This window comes from Fringilla coelebs (assembly GCF_963513975.1).
Source record: "Fringilla coelebs genome assembly, chromosome: 3".
NCBI classification, from domain to species: domain Eukaryota; kingdom Metazoa; phylum Chordata; class Aves; order Passeriformes; family Fringillidae; genus Fringilla; species Fringilla coelebs.
The window spans coordinates 2,950,593-2,969,289 of NC_140030.1; the positions used below are offsets into that span (position 1 = coordinate 2,950,593).

Below are 18,697 nucleotides of genomic sequence, written 5' to 3' on the forward strand. Positions count from 1 at the left end.
TTGAATTTTAACTTTGAACTCCCAGGCTGCCTGCTGCTCTTCTCTTCTGGCTAAAAAATATCTTGCTTTTAGATGCAACTTGTAGCCTGCTTGACTGTGCTTCAGATGGGACAGCACATGCAAAAAGCTCTTTACGTGACACTATCATGATTTAGCACCGAGCACAGCAGTTCCCTAAAACAAGAATAAAAGCAGATGTCTGCTTGTATCTTGAGAAGCTCTTTTAATTATTTTCAACACATATCACCAAGAAATGCATTATTTTTGCTAATGCTGAATGAAATTTTGAGATTAGAAATGTGCTCAACATTACCTTCTGCTCATCCTGAATTACACAGAGCAGCTATGAGTATCTATGTTGATGAACAGGCAGATAATGGAATTTTATCAGATGAAGAGGACTGGCTTACTCTCAATCTGAAGCAACTGATCTTACAATCACCCATATTTTATTCTTCTAAATCCAAAAGACATCAAACCATTTTAAGAAGCCAAATATTAAATTGTCCATTAAAGATTATACATCTAATGCTCAACACACACCTCTTCATATAGAATGACAAAACAAGAATAATTAAATAAATTATTTCTCTAAAACTGTCCTGTTGGATTCCCTGGTGACTTCATCACTCAGAGTCACAAAGCAGCTTCACAGCCACTGCAAAAACTCAACAATCCACCTTGGAACATAATGTGGAATTTGAAGGTCAGCTCCTCTCCTTCCCATTTGTACCATCACCATAAAAAATGTTTTCTAACAGCAGTTCCTTGTTACAATTCTTTGCCCACTTAGATCAAATAAACTCAACCCTCTTCATTTCCATGGGGATGTTTGCCATGTAACTCCCCCAAACAGTTCCTTACAAAACAAAACCTACCCACACATACAAGTTGCTAAAGAAAATCTCATCTTTAATGGCCAACCTCTGTTTTGATGGGGGTAGGGGTGGGAATGGGAAGGAGGACTCCTGTCAGAGAGGGAGGAAAGTTACTGTGTGAAAATTGACCAGAAGCCTCATTAAAAATAAACTACAGAATATTTGTGGATTAGTTGTTCCACAGAGCTCACACTTTGTCCACCCTACAAACCATCATTTGGTCATAAAAGCAGTAACTGAGGGGAAAAATAATAATCCCCAAAGAAGTTTGCTGCACACCAGCAGCTAGGAGAGATTCAAAGAGACAAACTGAAAGTGAGCTGCACCAGGGAAAACACAGACATACAGCCAATATTTCCTCTCTGAACAGGGAGAGGGTGAAAATCAACAGCCAGAATTCTCTCTGAGAGTCACCAGTCTGGTGTGCTCATCTGGAGCACAGGGCTGAGATCAGGGAGAGGAGCAGGCACCAGGGTAAAATCAAATCACTCTGAACAGCCACACACACTTTCCTTTTCCACATGCCTTGCTCTTGCTGGTTGTCTCACACAGCTCATGGCTGGAGCCACAGTGAGACAGAAGTTTTTTAGCTGTTACACCATCTACAAATGTTTTTCAGCTTTTCCCCCCTCCACTTAATAAAACCATCACAATTTTCTAAAGAGCCTGTGAGGCCAAAATGAACAAATCTGCATTTAAAGACAGCAGACCTTCTTCTGCAGAGCCTTTAGTGACAGTGCAGGACACCCATGCCTCCCTCCCACAGCCAGTCCTAAAATCATGGGTTGGAACCCATTCCTTTAGACAGACCAGGCCATCCTCCTCCTCCTCCTCCTCCTGCTGCCAACTGAAACAAGAAAGGCAAAATTCTTATTTTGCAGGCAGGCTGGGAGACTATCCAAGGTCAGCTGCTCTAGGATGATGCCTGTGTTGCAAAAAAAATAGTTTGTTAACAGTTGTTTTCCCCAAAACACAGTCCTGAAAGAGGTGGGTAAAAGAAATCCCTTTCCCTCCACTGTTTTTTGTTTGGTTGGTTTTCTTTTTGCAAAGGGAAAGGATTTTGACAAAAAGAAAGCAAACTTAACATGTCTGAAATGCGTATCAGACTTTCAGATAAAAACCTGCGACGCCATAAGAACTAAATACAAGAACTGACACAGTAAAGGAAAGGAAAAAAAGGAAAGTGATATTGATGCAAAGTTCAGATCACATGTTCCAGCTGAGTGAGTTCCTCAAAAATCAGCCTTCAGGACAGCCTTGCTGTCCTTGGCTGCTACTGTTGGTTCTCCTTGAACAGAGGCTTGGTTTTATTATATGATATCAGCTAATTTATCCACTTTTGGTGTTACTTAACTGGTTGGCTTTTAGCTGGTTGCATTTTGTTTGTTTGTTTGTTTAATCACCTCTGATTATGAGCATCAAATTCTCAGCCATGTAAACACAATTATTCAGCAAAGCTGATATAAAAGACACTGGCATTCCTAAACAGCAATACCCTAAGGAGTCACCCAATTTTCTATTGCATTCAGTTTTCTGTAATATTAAATGTATGTTTGCCATATTAAGGAGTGAGATATGAATTTCTAGAACCATTACTGGTGACCAATTGTATAAAATTAACTTCAGACACTGCCAAGTTATTTAACAGCATTTAAAAGAGACAAGTTCCAAGAATTAAGAAGCTGATACGGATTTCACACCACACATTTGTCCTGTTCCTGCCTCTGAATGCCATGAAATGAAATACAGGCAGAAAGAACACTCTAAAATCAAAGTATTCAGATATTTACAGCAGAAAAAGTGCAGGTTTTAGGAAAGACAGTCTGGTACCTTTGTCACCTTGACAGTATCCCTTTAACCTCATTATTGTTCTGCAGCCAGGATAACAAAATAGACAAGATGTCTAATTACCATAATTTGTCCACTCTGGCTTATAAAACCCTTAAATGCTCATTCATGCAGCTGATTGAATGAGTCTGTCCAAGCATAACAACAAACACAGAAAAGATGCTGGATACTCAATTTGGTCACTGGATGCCCCAGGAAAACAGGACACAGTGAGAAAATTCCTCTCTACAGGTACTGCAGGAACTGGCACTGCCCTTGTTAGAGCTGTCCCAGCTCTTGGAATGTGCAACCCAGGATTTCTTAACCAGCTCCCATAAAAACAAAGCCACACAGAAATTTAAGGTGCTATTTTAAGCAGGATGTTGAATGATGGACTGTCACTGCAGCCTCATCACACCCAATTTATTTGCTTAATTAATCAGTAGCAGCTTGTGAGCTATGACTACTCCAACATGTTTAGGATGAGCAGGGGGGTTTATCCTTGGGGACACCCTGCCCTAGTCCTGGTTCAGGGCTGGACTGAGGGGTGACAGCAAAGCACTGCTGGTCACAGTGTCCAGGAAATCCATCTCCAGGGAATAAAGCACTTTGTACAAGCGGCACAATTATAAATCAAAGGGGTGAAGGGGCTTCTGTGGTATTTTCTCCTTCCTCCCCCAGTACAATCCATAAATCAGCATTAATGCAAGACTGGAACAGCACTGGGATGCAGCCTCACCTGACTGCCCAGGCACCCAGAGCTACCTGGTTTTGGGTAGAATTGACACAAAAACGACACAGGGTTTGTAAACTCTCAAGAATCAGAGCTGGAATAAATTTCAACACTTGGCCCACACAGAAGAGCTTCAAAACATTTTTGTGTTAAAAGCAAATACCTGACAAAAACCCTTCCTTGCACACATCTCCCTCCTTACACCTCTATTTTTACCCTTGAACTTCAACTTTCCCATCAGGAATTTAATGACTGAATGCTCCCAGGGGGAAGAGCTGGGTTGTGCAATTCCAAACAGGCAAGTTTCCATTTATTGTTTCACAGAATAAGAGGAAAATCCAGCCTCTCCAAGTACAACACAGCATTTCAAACATTACATTTGCCTTCCAGAGTTGAAAGGGAATGAAATGTGCCTAAAACATGACTTGCAAAAAGAAAGGAAGAGAAAATATGTAACAGGCATAAAGCTGCATTGTAAGAGGCTGCTTGAAAGGCTGCCCGTGCTGCAATTCCCCACAGCTCCTTTGTAACCCATGCACATTACGAACATCAGCAATACCTAGTATGATTTTTATTTTTATTTTTAAGCTGCAGTGGGTTCCAATACCAAGAAAGTGATTTTTAAACTCTCAAGCTCTTTTGTTAGACTTTCAAAGGGTCCTGGCTTGTGTCAAGTCCAAGGCTCCTTTCAGAAATCAGGCAGAGGACTAGGCCTGCCTAAAAATCACTGAGCAAACCCAAAAGAAATTACCAGGGAAAAAAAAAATCAGATCTCTCAACATCCTCCCCTATTTATTCTTCTCCAATGGAACTGCTTTTTTAAGTTCAACTGCTAAATGTAATTTTTTCCAATGACTTACAAGCTCTTAAAGGAAAAATTGAATATGAAAACCTTTCAAATGACACAACCCTTAATGAGAAACAACCTTTCATTAGAAACAAAACCATGGACAAGCACACACATAAACATCCCTGCACTTGATGCAAATAAAATTCAATAAAAATAACTGCTTAGTTTAAATAATGAACCCAGAGATCTATCAATTACCAATACACAATGAAGCAGGCAGTATTTCAAGCTGAGTGCTTTATGTTCTTAAACATGTCTTATCAAACTACCACAGCACAATATTTAAGAAGTATCTACATTTAAATATTGTAAACCTTAGATCAGGCTGGCTTTGGGTGCTTTGAATGCATCTGCCCAGTGGTTCATGACATTAACTCAGCTACCTGTGCCATCAACACATACTAGATGATTGAGAAACAGATGGAATAAATGCGAAGCTTTCCCTTTTTTTTTTTTTTGTTTTTGAACAAACTAAAGGAATCCCAAGTCTGTTGATGCCTCCTGCATTGTTCCCACTGCATGGATATGACCAAGGGGAACAGTAACCCATCCAAGGCTGTGCTGGCAGCAGAGCCTGAGCTCAGCATTTCTCATCCCCCCTCCCTGCTCCATGTTTTAATGCCACTCATACCAACCTAAGGAAGAGAATTTTACAGCACAAATAATTTTGTCCAGCACTGAAGGCCTTCAGAAACAAGGGAAGTGGAAGGACATGGTATTTCTTAAGGCCCAAAACCAAAGTATTGCTCTGCCTTGTCCCAGATGATTCTCCCCTTCTGCCACATCAACTGAGGTTTGTTCATGGAGCTGCTCCTGCCAAGGCAACCAGAACCCTGCAGAGCCTAAAGGGGCTCCAGGAGAGCTGCAGAGGGACTTGGGACAAGAGACAGAGGGACAGGACACAGGGAATGGCTTCCCAGTGTCAGAGAATGGGGAGAGATGGGATATTGGGAAGGAATTGTTCCCCAAGAGGATGGGGAGGCCCTGGCACAGGTTACCCAGAGAAGCTGAGGCTGCCCCTGGATCCCTGGAAGTGTCCCAGGTCAGGCTGGACAGGGCTTGGAGCAACCTGGGATGGTGGAAGGTGTCCCTGCCCATGGCAGGGGGTGGGACTGGATGAGATTTAGGGTCCTTTCCAATTCACACCACAGCCATGCACCACACTAAGTCTGCCCATCATATCCTCTAAATACTGAGAGATATTAAAGCTGGAAAGAAGAGTTACACAGCCAACCTGACCCTGCAAACACCAGCTCCACAATTCCAACACTTGGCCATCACTACTCCCTTTGGAAACATTTCCTCATTCCTGCCAACAAGAACTCGTTGTTACCTGTCACAGCCAATTCCAACAGGTCACAACCTTTGCCCTTAAGAGTGGTACAGATAAATTCCCAATTCCTATTTTTCTAGTTTTAGGCTTTCATCCCACCTTTCCCTCCTCACCACACAGGTTTCCAAGGTGATGGCAGCACTTTGTATCAAGCACTGAGGTCCTCCGGTAGTTCCAGCACATGAAATACTGCACTGTTTATGATCCCTGAGCCTTTAAAAGCTGTGGTGTGAAGGTATATTTCAGCAAAACAAAGTATTTCAGTAATGTGAGAAATACATACTGACAGAACGTGTCTTACACACAAAATACCACATTTTATCTTCAGTCCCATCCTGAGGTTTCTTACAAACCCTTCCCTGAGACCTCTTTATCAAGAACTAAGAAAAAAGGGATAAGCAGCTAAAGCCATTCCATACTCCCAGCTTACAGACTACCTGGTTTATATAATGAGAATGGATATTAGGCTACAGCACAGAAAATGGCCTTGTTGTCACAGACCAACTACTGCAAAAAAATTTAAAAGCACCTAATTTTCAAATACCAAAGGGCAGAAATAAAAATTCTTTCTGGTTTTTTGTTTTTTTTTTTTTTTTTTTGGTTTTTTTTTTTTTTTTTTTTTTTTGCTTTAGCTAAATGGAAAGCATAAATCTATCAACAGGCACTTCACATTTCTGTCAAGAAAAATGCTACACTAATGCTCCACCTAAAGAGGGATCCCCACATGAGAGCAGCACAGATCCTCAGCCAAAACCTCCATGGTATTAGAAGTGCCAGGAGATGAGCAGACAGTATCAGTAAACAAGTGGGACAGAAGGTAGAAAAGGGAATAATTAATCACTCAGATTATTAACAAATAGCTGTCATTTCAAACAACTCAATTGCCCCCTATTTACCTGGTAGGGTCCAGAGTTGAAGTGAGCAGTGTTGAACCAGCATCACTTTTGTTGCTGACACCACAAGATTTATCAGCAGTAAATCTTTCACTGCAATAAGCAGTCTCAGATGATCAACAGTATTTCCATCTGCATCAGATCCTAAACCACTGCTAATTAAAAACCTGATGAAAAGGAATAGGCTATTTTGAAGCAGTGATTCATCAGATAAACATGTGGTTCTGTGTGCAAGGTCTACCTTGAACTACCAGGAATAAAAAGTTATTAGCATGTAGAAACATTTTTAAAAATCAACAAAAAACCTCATTTCAATCCACCCTCTCCAACTCCCTAAGAATATGGAAAGATTAGTTTAATTTCCCACAGCACAGAAGGATCATAAACACTGAAAAACTCTTGGACACAGCATCAGTAGGTGATTCCTAATAAAGATACTTTTAAAAATAAAGACTTTGAGCCATGGAAAGTGAGTGTTTACAGGAAGGAACCTGCTCTGCCTGGATCATTGCTGTGAAACAAAGAGACTTTGAAGTTCTCTGTGGCTGCATTGTTTCATTTGATAAATGGCAAGGTAAACCTTGCAGGGGGTTAATACAAAACTCCAGCACTTGCAGCTCTTTTAAGGCTTCAGAGAAAATTGTGAGCCAGCAGACAAAGCTGCCACATGCTCACTTCACTGATTCCATCATATACTCCAAGTTATTGGTGGAGTAACTCATGGCTCTGCATGAATTAAAAATTAATAAAACATTTAGAGCAGCTGTTGTCACCTAGGCAAGAACACCAGGCCAGGAAAAGTACACCCTTTAAAAAGGGAGATTCACCCAAGAGGGCAGAAAATGCTGGGTTTTGATGCCTCCTCAGAATTGCTCAGGTCTGGGGTTGACCTTTCTGACCTTTAATACTCTGCATTAGCAACTCAGAGGTGGAAAAGTGCTACTCAGACCCAGCACAGGAAAAAAACCACCCCAGTTTAGTGTTACAACTACTCTGCAGCATTTAACAGCTGGCTGGAACCCCAGAAATTCATTAATCCATCTAATTCTGCTTCCTGAGCAGCAAACTGATGGACCAGACAGGAATGAGAGCTGTGCTCCCCAAAATACTTCAGAAGAGGTAAAACATTGGCAGGGGTTGCCCAGGGAAGCTGTGGTTGCTCCTGGATCCGTGAAGTTCAAAGCCAGGCTGGATGGGGCTTGGGACAGTAGAAGGTGCTGGAGTTGGAATGGGATGAGTTTTTGAGGTCCCTTCCCACCCAAACCATTCTATAATTTGATATATTCCACTCAGATCAAGGCAACAGTTTGCTTATCCATGTTTGTACGTCACAAAGGAGACGACGGGGAAGGAGAAAACGAGGCACCTCCTGAACAAGCATCATCTTGAAAGCACTGAAATCACTTCCAAGGGGTGTTTTTGGTCCTTTGTGATCACTACAGGTCTCTGCACAAATCCTGTAGCACAGATTATTCTCTCTTTGGGCAAGTTTGCTTTTTCTCAGGCACTGTGCCCTTCCTGGGAAGAGGCTCCACCATGGCAACAAGGGTGAGGTCACCCTGCAGGACATTTTGGGGTCCCTTCCCTTCTGTCACTCAAAAAGCTAAAACAAGGATTGAGACACTGAGGAAACCTTCCCCAAATTCAGATGCACCATTGCTCTGATTTTTTAATTTTTTTCTTTTAGCATTTAATAATACAAAAAGGTTATAAATGAACCTTATAGGAGAAGCCATAACTTGAGTATATTCACTTGGTTTAGCAATGAAAAAAGATTCCCTATAAAGTATCAGTGGCAAGAGACTCACACAAGAACAGGCTCCAGTCACTTGGAATTCAAATAATAAACTGAATATCTCCTTTTAAGGGAGAACAAGTACTCCTGCCGTTATTACTCATTTTCCATGCTGCCTTTGGTACTGTATTCTAAAAGAATCACATTTATAAATAGGTTTTAAAATGTCTTCAAATGACATCCTTCAAATCATAATTAAAAATTTAGTAATTGTTTCAGCATAAGATTTTTCCCCCTTTTTGAGTTCCCATAAATAGATTTTCAAGTCTGACTATAAACTCATTATTTTTCATTATGTTTCCCGGCAAATACAGATTAAAAACTTGCTCCAAAACTCCAGTCATAATTCCAAGCACTGTCATTTGCAAAACAGCAAAGATTTTTAACTTATGGCCATTTAATCCATTTTTCTGATATTTTATAAACCACTGTACACAGATGGGACAACAGCAGGAGAAACCACAATTATGCTGTAATTAGTTTCTTGTTGGCCTAAGGATGCCAGGAGAAACTAAATTGTCAAGTTACTTTCTTTTGTGATAAAAATTAACTTCATTTTTCTGCAAGGCTGGATTTCAATACTTTTCCTGAAGGAATCAAGCTCTTTTTAAGCATTAATCCTGACAATAAACGAGGTTTAATGACTTTTATAAACTTGGCAACAGTTTTAGAACTTGTTAGTGTCACTGAAGTCTTCTGAATTGCATCTGGCAAAATTTGCAGCAAGGCACATGCATGAGCAGGGCTCTCATCTTTCTCCCTCACCTTCAGTGTCTGAGTTAAATCCATTCAAATCTTCTCCTACCCCACATTTTTCCTTACAGCAAACTTAAAAAACATTTTATCAGCATTTGCCATTGTCGAGGTTCAAGGATTTAAGTAGTTAATGTTCAAAATCTAAGGGAAATAAGTTATTTCAAAAGCCATGGTAACCTGGAGGGTGTCTGGCAAATTTTGCTGAAGGTTATAATCACTGATGTGGTGAAGAACCTCCCAGAGTCAACCCCACAACTCAGGCAAGACCATCCCCAATGAAAAAAGGCTGAAGGAAAGAAAAAATAATTTTTAAATCCTTGATTTTTTAGGACAAAGGACATCCTGCAGAGATTGTGTCCACACAAGCCAAAGCTGCCAATTACACAAGAAGCCCCCAGCACTGCTTGAATTGGAATTTCTTTGGGTACCACTTCAACACGAGGTATAAACCAAGTTTTCTTTTAGAAGATAATTATTCAAGATGAACATTAGATAATTGTGATTAATTTTTATAGTTTCTGGATGGATGTCCTGCTAAATAGAATTTAGCAAAAGGTACAGACTTGTGCCTTGCCAACAACCCCTCAGAAATGAAGCTCCAATTAACTGCTGACATCACTACTGCCTTGAAAACGAACTTGTCTCTCACTTTCAAACATATTAATTATGGACACAATTATCCAGTGCCAGCTGGTATTTATCCTGAGTTCTGTCAGCTTGGTTCCCACATCTCAGCAAGGCAGGTGCAATCCAAATTCCACTCGGAATCAGGTCACTCTTCAGCAGTACACAAACAACTTTTGGTTTTATTAGTGCACAGAGAGCTACATTAATGATCTCTGGAGGTAGTGAAGAAACATCTGGAGAGAATCCTGGGCAAACAGCTCCAGGAGACCCTGCCTGAGGAGGGAGGGATGGAGCAGATACCTCCAGAGGCTCCCTCCAGCTTGACTCCACAGGCACATCCCAGTGTCCAAGACTGCCATGAGTAAGCTGCCATCACTCCAACAGCAATTCCAAAGCATTCCAGGACACCTCTGCCTTTCACCTCTCTCTCCTGGAGGTGCTGTCCCTGCTCACCAAGAGCTGTCACAGAGCACACAGAGTCTCAGCCACGGCCTCTGGAAAGGGGTTGGTGGCATGACCTGACCTGGAAAAAGTGTCACCTGAGAAACCTGAACAGGAACTAGAGGACAACGAAAATAAAGGTATGAGGAAATGTTTGACCACAGAGTGCACAACAATCTCAGCCCAGAAAGCCAACACTATCCTGGGCTCACCCACAGCGTGGGCAGCAGGGGAAGGGGGGGATTCTCCCTCCCTGCCCTGCTCAGGTGAGACCCCACCTGGGACACTGCACCAGCTCTGGGGAGCCAGCACAAGGAAGACAAGGAGCTGCTGGAGAGAGTCCAGAGGAGGACACAGAGATGCTCTGAGAGCTGCAGCCCCTCTGCCCTGGAGCCAGGCTGGGAGAGCTGGGAGTGTTCACCTGGACAAAGCTCCAGGGAGAGCTCAGAGCCCCTTCCAGAGCCTAAAAGGGCTCCAGGAGAGCTGGAGAGGGACTTGGGATAAGGGATGGAGGGACAGGACAAGGGGGAATGGCTTCAAACTGGAAAAGGGGAGATTTGAGTGGGATATTGGGAAGGAATTCCTGGCTGTGAGGGTGGGGAGGCCCTGGCCACAGGTTGCCCAGAGAAGCTGTGGCTGCCCCTGGATCCCTGAGAAGTGTCCAAGGCCAGGCTGGAGAGGGCTTGGAGCAGCCTGGGACAGTGGAAGGTGCCCTGCCCATGGCAGGGGGTGGAAAGGGCTGATCTTTAAGGTCCCTTAGAGCTCAAACCATTCTGTGATACCAAAGACTGACAACATTTCACAACATGCTGTACCAGCATCTACCAGGATATACATCACACACGCTCAGAGAACTCTGCTAGTTTCACCTTGTGCCACCTTCACAAGTAAAACAGCTCACTACTTAACAACAAGATTTTAATTATCACCAGAATTGGGGTCATGCAGGACTGTGCCCAATTCCAAACCTATGTGCACGTGCTGCAGTAATTACTCAGCACACAGAATTGAGTTTACTCTGCACCACTTGCACCCCTGTGCAGTGTGAACCTGCCATGTTCTACTAATCCCACGTAATTCCTGCACTGGGAACCCTGTGAAAGGCCTGCCAGTGCTCCTCCTGCAATTCAATTAAACTCTTAGCAGCACAGGAAGACACCTCAGTGCTGACAGGGAGATAAAACCTCTGCAGAGAGGATTTGCACAGGCAGGAGCAGAGCAAGGGTGGGAGGTTTCAGCAGAAGTTGCTTCACAGCCTCTTTGCTGCTTAGAGCAGGTGTTTAAGTAAGAAAATTTGTAGAGTTGCACTAGAGATGCTGGTAAGCCTCAGCTGGCTCAAATGTGGTGTCAGCAACCAGAAAATTGCTTCCTCTCACAACCATCCCTATTTCTGTCTTCTCTGCCACAAAATCTGCAGATGGTTTTTCTCTGTCTTTTGTCTTTTTTTTTTTTTACTTCACACCTCTGAAGTTTCTGCAGAGCACATTGTAATGCTCCCTCTCCACAGCTGCAAACTTTGCAAAGATATTATCTTTAGGTGCATTTTCTGAGAAAGAATCAGAAACACAGGGACTGTGACATACATACATTCCAACATGGAAGTTGGCTGATGGCAAATACCATTCCAAGAGCTCAGAGGAGCAGGAAGAAGAGCCTTAAAACCAAGAAAAGGTTCAACAGAAGAATAAAACAATGGATAATGTCACTGCCACAGAATTCCAGAATGGTTTGGGTGGGAAAGGACCTTAAATATCACCCACTTTCAAACCTCTGCCATGGGCAGGGACACCTTCCACTATCCCAGCTTGCTCCAAGCCCTGTCCAAGCTGGCCTGGGACACTTCCAGGGATCCACAGACAGCCACAGCTTCTCTGGGCACCCTCTGCCAGGGCCTCCTCCCAGGGAACAATTCCTTCCCAATATCCCATCAAACCCTGACCTCTGGCAGTTTGATCAGAGATAAATATTGATTGGAGTTATTCATATTAGGTACTATTTTTTGAGTGATTATATTTGATCCCAAGTATAGATAAAATTCAGCTCATGAACGCACACATGAAGTAATGCTTTAAAAAATCCAGAGAGCTGGAAGTGCTCATCTCTGCAGGACTGCTCAGATAAAGCTGAGTGGATATCCTGTTCCTTCATTTCATTTATCTGATCAGCACAGTAAGGCTACAACTACTGAGAGTCAGAACAAAATGCTGGCAGCAGGCTACAAACCCTGAGGAGAAAGGAAGAAAATGGTATTGTGCTTTCCAAAAGGCTGAAAATTCAAGTAAAGTGGATGAGCCTAAGAACCTCAGACAATACACATTAAGATACAGGGTTTCCTTACGTCACTACCAAAATATAAAGGCCCAGAGTTCTGGCCCCACTGAGTGATGTGACCTAATTAATTATATACCAGCACAGGAACTTCTTGCTGGGGAAAAAAAAAAAAAGACCAAAAAATCCCCTAACACAAAAAACCACAAGATGACAACAATAACAAGAAGAACAAACCTAAAGCCAACCTCCTCAAACAATAAAAAGCCACCCTCCCACACAGTAAAATGCTTCTTGGACTAGATATCAACCAAAAAAATGGGGAAAATGCTCGATTTATTTTAGAGGCTTGAAGTGGAAGAGAGGAATCTGCAGTTCACAGTCAGATAAGAAAGAAGCATATGGTAGAGCTGAGGCAAAACTTAAATCCCCTTGTGCAGCCACTACTCTTAGAGAAGTCCATCCTTCCTCTCCTGATATCCTTTATGTCCAGTCCTCTTCCTTTAGCCCAAAAAAAAAAAAAAAATCACCATTCCTCTGACTGCTCCTCTCCTCAAAGGAGCTCCAAGTGGATAATTAGATTTGTAAGCAGTATATGCTTATCCAACTTTATGCTTATCAAGGCTGCCATGAACTTTTGAGCACTAATTAAAATGTCATTTTATTTCACATACTCCCAGAGCAGTGAATGCAACACTCATCCCACAGGCAGATTTATATCCCCAGAATCTGTCCTGCTCCACACAAAAGAAATGGATAAAGACACAACTTATTTTAATGCAAATTACAACCAAGGGAAGATAGTTTGGTTACTTCTAAAACTGCAACAACACAAAATTTAGTGCTGCTTTTAGGAGGAGGCCATAAGCAGCCAGACTTCCAGAGCTTCTTTCCAGGAAGGAAAAGCATTCCCAGCAGAGGGAAGGGTGCTGCCCATGCAAGAGCAGCAGATGCTGCATTCCTGCAGACCAAGCTCATGGAAAACAGAAATACCTAGAGGATGCTGATTGTTGATTTCTCCTCAGAGGAGGAGGAGAACAAACAGGCCTGTTGTGTTTTTCTTCATCTACTGAAATTCAGATAGAAGAACATCAAATATTGAAGCAAATCTTGAGGTGCTACAGCAGCTCCAGTTTTCTCATTTTACTGTAACAAACACACACAGAAACAAGTTCCTCTGCATTCAGTAGCTTTATTTCAGACTTCACAGAGCTGGTGACAAAATCAGAATAAACCCCATAAGTGTAAGGCAGCATCAAGTGCAACGGTGCCATCCTAAAATTGACACCACCACAACAAAAAAGAACAAATTACCTCAAACTGAGGCACTCAAGTAACTACAAACTTGCTCAGATTTCCTCAGGACAATGACTGTAAGACACTAAGAAGTTTCTCATTTTCTTCACTTTCCATACTAAGCCTGTATATAACTTAGGAAACAAACCCTGACAGTTTTCCTATTGCATTTTCCAAAACACAAGGAAATTAGAAGACTGTATATGATATTATCTGCCTGTGCCTTCCAGCTGACCATACAAACACTGATAATATGATGAGGCATCATCCACCTTCTTAGGAGAGCATCAAACCCTGAACATTCAGATTATCTAATTTCAAATTAGCCTGGGGGACACATCTACACAATCAAAATGACTGCAGCAGAGTGGGAGAGTTGTACAGCACAAAGTTTTCCTGGTTATTATTAATCAGTCATGTTGGAAGGTGGGAAATATCCTCTCTTACATCTCTTTCTGATCTCATTATATGAATCTGAGATCAAGATTTTGGAGTTTAAACTCAAACATCTGCAGAACAAAACTGGTTTAGCATAAACATAATGATATATATAGAGAGAGAGGGACTCCTCTGAAAACAAAAGAATTTGTCTATTTTGTAGATTTAACAAGTCAAAAAAACAATTAAAACTTCACAGTCTCCTTCAAGCCTCAACAACCCGTTACTGGAAGCTTCAGACACAGGTAGGCTTAAAAACCAAAACTGTTGAGATAATTCCCTCAAAACTGCCATAAATGGTTCAACAAAAGCTACATTCCACTCAAATATTAAACACATTAATTCTAATAGCTTCAACATGGCACCAAGAGGGGTTTTGATTTTGTTTTCTGGTTGTATTGAGGTTTTTTCAGGAAAACAACCCAGCTCTGGGAAGTGGCCCCTGCTGTCGGGAAGGGAGCACAGGCAACTTTTTGTTTGCAGCAGAAGTCAATTCCTCAGAGAAATCCCAGCCAAAACCCTTTGCCAGCTCCAGAGGAGTTTCCCTGAAGGGCTGGATGCTGAGCAATTATCACCACCAACCTCTAAATGCTGTCTGCAAGCAGATCAATAATCCATGAGTACTTCAGAACTTGCAGACAGATTGCACAGCAAAACCCTTCAATTTAGGGAAGAATTAAGGCTGCAGGTACTTTACAAATGTTTTGGGTTTTAAGGAGAAAAAGCACGAGAGATTAAGAATCAATAAAGCACAAGCTGAGGGTTGTACTGCAGATCACATGATGTGAAACAAATGAATTCTTCATCTATTTGCTCTTTCCCTCAAATGCAGCAGGTTATTACCAACTTGGCCAAATGAGCAGCAAGATCAAAAAGGGGCTCTGATGTTCATCCAAGGAACACAAGGGACCCAAGGATGATTCCAGTAGTGACACGGCCACCCAAGTCTCACTTCAGGAAGACATGGCTCATGTTGAAGCAGTTTTCACTTGCCACATGGGCACAAAGCCTTTAAATAACAGATAATGATAATTAATTATGACAATGTTTGCCATTAAAAAAGGTAGACATAGAGAGATGTGATCCAGCTCGTGGGAAGGGAATCAGCTATAAAAGAAATCATTAACATTTGTCTCACCATTTATTGACTTAAGCAATCCAAAATAGGTTACAGGTCTGTTTTAAGCACATTGACACATACAAGCACAGTTCAAAACTTCTGTTTACTTTTTATCCATCACAGAAATTAATGCAGGGTTTCTGTCTCAGATTTTCACTTTTACTTCAGTCAAAGCACGTGAGCTGGAGCAAACACTTCCTCAAAAGCACAGCTTGGCAGCACAGCAACCCCCTTCTCTCCTGGCAGGACTCCCACTTCTCAATTTTACACGAGATAAGGAGTTTATATGGTGAGCTTTCACCTCCTTGTGCAAATTAATTTCTCCCTTGTGCATCCAAAGCCTCAGGAGGTGCAGTGGCACAGCCCTGTGTGCCAGTCCTGCTGTCCCCAGGACACTCATAATTATTTCTAGGTACTGCAGAAACTCATCAGAAGTGTTAAGTCATATAATTTTTACATCAGAAGATAATTTTGAGAGAAAGAGATGACTGGCAGCTGGATGCAGCCTAGCCTTAATGCACAAGGAATTATGAGAAGTCCTCTAAGACCATCAAGTCCCCAGGTGCCACATCCACACAATTTTTAAATCCCTTCAGGGATGGGGACTCCAGCACCTCCCTGGGCAGCCCCTTCCAATGCTCAAAATCCTCCCAGTGAAGAAATTGTTCTTAATATCCAACCTAAACCTCCTCCAGCACAAGTTCACCTCCAAATTATAGGTTTAATACCACTTCCTACAAAATAAGCCTTGATAGTAGACTGAAAAAGCAATTTCATTCACTCATTTAAATGACTGCCAATTGCAAATTAGCCTTATTTTTCTCTTATTTTTCTCTTTTCCAGCTTCTTTAGGCTGTTCAGTAACCAATAAAATCCAGCAGAAATAACTATAATTTTACAGATCAAGCTCGTGCTTCAAGTAAGAGTTGAGCAGGGATGCACCAGAGGCCAAGCTGGCAGCACAGGAAAATCTCACGGTGCTGTTTTTGCAAACATGAACTTCCTGTGAGCTGATCTGTGCCCAAAACCCACCAGTCTGGATGTCAAAAAGGGCAAACTTCCCTTTCTTCTGGATGTCAGCTCTCAGCCTCAGGAATACACACACACTCCCTGCCCCCCCCCCAGCTTCCTGGAACATTGCTGCACACAAAAACATTGCACAAATCTGTTCCCTGCATGACAATGCTGAGAGAACATCTAACCCAGAAATTTCATGCTCAGAATTTTATGCACCACTGTGACACCTCAGCCAGGGGAGCCATTCCTGCTTAATGCAACTGTGGGTCCCTTCCACACATCCTAATCTGAATTTTCCCTACCCCTGAGCGGTTTATACAGAATTAATGCAATGCCAGGAAAGATATGGAGAAGCAAAGGCACAGCAATTAGCTTTCACCCATCTTCAAAGACAATAATATTTCTCCCTTTAAATTGCTTTGCTGTCAAATAGCAACCATACCACAGCATGCAAATGGTCTCAGCGAGCCCAATATTCCATTTCTGGTGGTGTCCAACAGCTGAGACTCCTCAATCAAATGCAGGAACAGCTGGGGACACAGATGCCTGAGATGAGACAGCTCTCCAAGTGCTTCTTGCCTAACATCAGGCAGGATCCTGGGTGATTTTCAAGAAAATGTGGGCATTTTTCCATGACTATCTACCAGTAATTGCCTGTTTTCTTGGGAGTGTGGAGTTCTGCAGATTAGTTCCATAAATAGCAATGCCTTCATACATTTGCCTCCTTTTCTGATCAAGCATGTCCTTTTCTAGGGTGGAAGTAAAGCCTGCACCCCAACATGCTCCTGCTGCCATGAGTTATTTTTTAAAAGTCAATTTTTCCTGGTTACTCCTACCAGTCAACTTTTTTCCAGCTCATATATATTTACATATTAAAGAACATCTATATAATCCTGTCAGCATTTCCTCTCTAGGCATCCCTGCTCTGTGATTGAGTTTGTGTGCAAAACTGTAAGATGTAGACAAAGGTAAATAGGACCATGATGTGTTCAATTTTTGCCAAAATTTTTTAACTGGGATTTTTGCTTATCATTCCTTGTATAGCTCACTGAAATATGTGATATACATACTTTGTCACATCACAGAGGTGTTTTTTAATTTATAACTGTTTTTTTCACTCAATGGCATTTACCCCAACCAACACACCCCCTTATCTATAATCTTCTCACAAGAAATCAATTTACATGCACTTTTACCACCTCACCACTCAGGCACTTCCACACTAAAATTAGCATTTCCCATCACGATTGAGGGATCTCGAGGTCTCTAACACTCCCCACAGCAAGAGCTCCTAAGTCATGACTTATTTTCAGCTTTCAGCAGCTTTAAGGGGAGTTCTGGAGTCACGCTAAGGAGTCACCCACACACCCCAGGCAGGTGAAAGGCGGCTTCACCTTGCTCTGGGCAGACCCAGCATTGTGTAACTGCCCAGGCTGTGCCAAGCATGGCTTATCCTGCCTCCCCAGCATGGGATTCCTGGCTAACACAGAGCACAGGGAGCTTGTGTGGGCTTGCAAGAACACCCCATTCCAGTTTTTGTTTGTTTTTAAATTCCAAGTCACGTGTGTTTGTTACCATTCCTCCACTTTGTGCCTGACCCTTCAAAAAGAGTGAATTAATGTTGCTTGGTCCTTGAGACCCTAATTCTTGTTTTCTGGTAGCATTTTCTCAATATCTAAATCTTTGCCAGGATTCTGTCTCAATTGGCCCTAATCTTCATTTCTTCAAAAGGATTAAAAGCTTCTTCAGCTTTGTAAGAAGAAAGAAACTTCAGTCCAAAGACAAACTCAGGAAAGTTTTAACACACTGGGCTGTTCATTTTAACCCAACTGCTGCCTGAAGTCCATCATCCACCTGAAATCGGCAATTTATTATCCACTTGAATCATACTTTGGGTTGGAAGGACCTTAAAGTTCACCCCACTACAATCCCCTGCCATAGGCAGTGACATTTTCCACCATCCCAGGTTGCTCCAAGCCCCATCTCCTCACAACCTTCTTCAGGACTGTCATATGTTTCAGAAAGAAAACAGGAATTGGAATGGCAGAGGAATCTTCTAAAAATATTCTTTCCTATGTGAAATATACTTGGGCTTCACCCAGTTCCTCATCAAAGCAGAAATCACTGAGCTCAGCTGCTGCAAAGCTACAAAAATCCTCTAGACTTGTTCTCAATTTCCAGAATTCCTTAAAAACAGCCAAATTGAGTTTAAGCACTGCGACCTGATGAGCAAAAAAACTCTGCGTGTGGGTATAGAAAAGTAAACTGGTTTCAATCCAGAAATAGATACCTTAAAAGCAAATCTTTAAAAGATCCTCAATTACTGAATTATCTACTACAAAGCACTAATTATAAAGACATTACAATAGCTGAAGAGGAAAAACCCAGCCTGGTTTAACACACTTGTCAGCTCCAGTTAGCTGCA

General features: G+C 42.0%; 1 protein-coding gene across 3 annotated transcripts in view; it reads right to left on the bottom strand.

The window, feature by feature from the left end:
* KIF13B (kinesin family member 13B) overlaps positions 1-18,697 on the bottom strand; it is a 121,843-nt gene that overhangs the window by 87,678 nt on the left and 15,468 nt on the right. The gene's annotated exons all lie outside the window — the stretch shown is intronic.